At 45.4% G+C, this 3,969-nt stretch overlaps 1 long non-coding RNA gene across 2 annotated transcripts; it reads left to right on the top strand.

Moving 5' to 3' along the window:
- Positions 1–291: 291 nt before the first annotated feature.
- Positions 292–3,702, top strand: LOC125541372. Of its 2 annotated transcripts, none has more exons than XR_007297505.1 (4): positions 292–686; positions 762–872; positions 2,612–2,732; positions 3,425–3,702. It is a non-coding gene; the product is annotated as an uncharacterized LOC125541372 (long non-coding RNA). The 2 variants fall into 2 exon arrangements; XR_007297504.1 differs by having other exon boundaries at positions 756–872.
- The last annotated feature ends 267 nt before the right edge of the window (positions 3,703–3,969 follow it).

The raw sequence follows: 3,969 nt of genomic DNA, 5'->3' as shown, positions 1-3,969 counted from the left end.
AGCCCAATTATGATAGATAAAGAGGGACCGTCATGGAAACCGTCATGGCTCGACTAACTGGGCCTATATTTTTAGTTTGTATGCACCATTTGGACCGTCATGGACGGATGGTGCTGATGTGGTAATCCAACCTGAGGGAAAACTCGCGTTGTGATTGGTTGAGGTAATCGTCCCACGGATCGCAAATCCAGACTGTCTCCTCTTCTGTGATCCAACGGCAGGCAATCAACTCTATCCTCCCCGACTCCCCTATGGATCTCCGCCCACTTCTTCCTTCTCCTTTGTCCACCCCGACTCCCCTGTTCTCACTGTCCTCTTCCAGATCCCCCACCCTCCCCATCCATGGCCGCCGCCACCTCCTCATCCATGGCCATCTTCCAGGAGTAGATCCACCAACCGCCGTGATGATAGCCTCGTTCCCAGAGGCGGGACGCCCCTGAAGGCGAACCTAGTGCACGCGGCGCCGATGCCGTTAATGCGGGTCGGGCGGCGGCCAGATCTGCCATGGCCACAACCAACGTCCTCTCCCTGCCTAGCCATCTTCCTCCCATGAATGAGAAGAGGGCCTCGTCAAGGATCCCATGGTGGAGGTCAACATGGGAGGCTGCTTCGTTCCTTCCCAGATTGACCGTCCATCAATGGAGGCCATGAGAGCTGCGTGAGCACACACATGGCTGCGCTTCAAGGTCAGCCCTTGCCCATCTTTTCTATTCGATTTGATTTGATCTCCTTCCCTGATTTCCTTCCCCACGTAGCTGCAGGTCAATAGATGCAGGGACGCCACAATGGAGCAAGTAAGGTGTCCCTTCTCCCACTGTTTCTTCAGATCCGCAACGGCCAGCCATATCCGGCGCCCCTGTACCAACGTGGTGGTAAGACGAATGACCTTCCTTCCCCTTTGCAGCATTTTAGTTTACCTCCCCCTGCCTAGCTAGCAAACTAGTTTGCTTTGGTCCAATCTGATCCTATCCTATCCATGGAGCAGATTGGATTTGGTTTCAGTTTACTTTGTACTGCATGGATGGTTGGTTTCAGAGAGAGAGATGGATGGTTAAGGCCCTGTTTTTGTTTTGTTTTAGCTATAACAAATTTATCAACCGAGCTAGCTTAGGACAAATTGATCCATTTGCTTGGTTCAATTTATACATAGCTCTTCATGCCCAAGTAAGATTAAATATTGCTGCCAATCTGATGCCACAATTGGCGTCTTTGTTTACTGTTATGTTATGTGTGCCACTGAACATTCAATCTTTAACCATTGCTTGTGTAAAACCAGACTTTCTTCTTTTTTGAATGGAGTGTTTGCTTGCTGTACTGCAAAAATAATTCATTCATCGCTCAATTGACATGTGCAAGCAATGTGTATAGACTGCATTTAGATTCCAGCCCAACTAGATTTTAGTTGAAGCGTTTGACCAAGCCATCTTGGTTTGCTGCATTTTCGCCTTACTAGCTTTTTATTCTTCTTCATGTTTTGAAGGGGGTTGTTTGATGGCACAGGCCCGACCTCACGCCGATGTAGCCGAGTACTTTCTGGCGATACACACGTACGAGACAGCTCGATTACTTTCTGAGCTTGCCGAGTAACTGGTTGGAGACGTAGATGTAGACGAAGTGCACATAACACCGAAGCAGCCTAGCAAACTGCTGCATTGATTTTCTCTTGGACGCTAGCACACGCACGTAGAAAACTGCAAGCCGTCGGCTTGCCTGATACGAGCTAGTTTAGCACGCACACACGCGAACACGAACCAACACAGAGACGCCGAGATGATGGCTAAAGGCCCGTGTCGAGCCTTTGCTTTTCTTTCTATATTGATCTGACTTACGTTTACAGGGCAGCCACGTACAATATATACAGAACCTATATTCTACTAGTACATGAACGACTCGGCTCAGGATGTATAGTCCGTACCAGACAAGCTAACCTAATCGTGATTAAGTCCAACATTGTTTAGTATAGCCATGAAGCAGAAAGAACAAACATGGCACTTTAGCAAGACCATAATGATCCTGATACTCTTATCATTTTGTTAATGACATATGTGTGTTGTCAATGCTTGATGGATGCTAGTCCTACTGGATAGTATACCTAATTCTTTCTGCTTTAGAACATTCAAGAGCTCTTTAGTCCTACCAAAAAAATGATTTATGTTTACCTTACACAAAATATTCATATTTCTTACTTTTTAACTCATCTAGCTCACTGGTCACTGCCTAAAATTTCTACTGGATAGGGATTGTCTGGTTAGTGCTCCTGTTCTTGGTGAGCTAAACATATTTTTTTGTTTGTTTGATTTGGAGCATCAAAAGCTCTCCATCAACGACTGGGACCCCATGCCTAAGTTGTTGAGTGCCTCATTTTATTCATTTTCACCATATATTCATTTGATTGCCTGCTACATCTTCAGTTAAATACTTGTGCTACTATCCAGATTTTGTTAAATTGGACTGACTAGATATCTTTTCTTGTTATTTTTTGGTGAGAAATAAATATTGCAATTTATGTCTTATATTTTCCTTCAACTTGTCACACTGGTTACATTGACTATATATTTTTCTTCCGTACAATTTTGATATGATCTTGCATTTCATTTTCTGGTTTCTCAAGAGGTGGAAGAAATTTCTTGAGGCCAAACCGCAGGGAGGACGACGGTCAACAATGGGTACAGGTTCTTAAGGTCCCAGGGAACTGGGTACAGGTGCGGCTGCGTGCTCGCTGCGCATCCAAGGTACAGCAGCAGCACCAAAGCTGCCACTTTCTCCCTATCCGTAAATGTTTGATATGGCCAGCGGCGACATGATTTGTTTCTATATAATCATCTCAACACAATAGGGAACTCACTATATTCGGATTGCTTTTCTTTCTGTCCATCGTTGGATTTCACTATGGTCTTAATCAGCTCCAATTTTATGATTTTGTGTTGTTTTCATGAACATCTCAGATCTCATAATACTGTATACATCATTGTCAGGCAGCTTTTTATTCCTCTTCTTTTTTCACATGATTGTACTTTTTGAATGACTACTAACTGACTGGACCCTTTTGCATTGACTAGCATTTTTTTACCAACCTATATATAGAACCAAACCATGGAACTGATTTGCTCTCTATTGCGACTGGACGTGTGTATTGTGAAATTAAGAAAGGGAAAGAATATATGTACCAGGATCTTTTATCATCCATTTCCTTGCTACTGTTTCTTTTCCTATTTGATATTTCGAACGTGATGTTATGTTATCCTGAAAATGTTGTTAGTTGCGAGCTTGTGCTGCATTGGTGTCACGGTAAAAATACCGTTATTTGAAGCTGACATGCACGGTTCACTTTACCTTTGGTACAGTTTTGTGTATGGATGAAAACCCATGCTTCAACCCATACTTTTGATTTTTTGAGTTAGTCTTACGGTTTTTCTATGTGCAGGCAACGTCGCGTCATTCCTCGGGAGCATATGTTGAGGCGATATGCTGGCTTTCCTTCAATGATGTCGGCAGCGGTAGCTGGATCTGTGTCCAGGATGGCATGGGATTGACCCATGGTTGATGTCTATTGAGCGCTGGGCGGCAGTGACTGTAAAGTAGCATAGAGTGTTCTCTAGCACTTGTTTGTACATTGAAGTTTCTTGTGTTTTTGCTCCTCCAGGTGGTATTGTCGGTGTACTAGAGCAGGGGTACCCTAGTATCCCGAACTTGTGCACGGGCAGTCACAGCATCCCGCGGCAAGGCTTGCCGGGGGACCGCCAAGATCCTCCGTGGTTCCTTTGGAGCCATTCAAGAACAAAGTGTCCAAGTCAAGAAGAACAAGACCCCCACAAGAGGAGCTTGCCGGGAAGGCCAACCAAGGCATACCAAGAAAACTTGCCGCGACGCCCCACGCGTCCCGGCAAGGCCCGGTGAGCGACAAGCTCCCGATCACGACAAGACAACGACCGCGGCAAGGAGCTTGCCGCGAGAAACCCCCACTTCGTG

This window comes from Triticum urartu, chromosome 2 (genome assembly GCF_003073215.2).
Source record: "Triticum urartu cultivar G1812 chromosome 2, Tu2.1, whole genome shotgun sequence".
Taxonomy (NCBI): Eukaryota; Viridiplantae; Streptophyta; class Magnoliopsida; order Poales; family Poaceae; genus Triticum; species Triticum urartu.
Note: the sequence above shows the minus strand (reverse complement) of the source record. Positions and strands in the feature narration are given on the sequence as shown.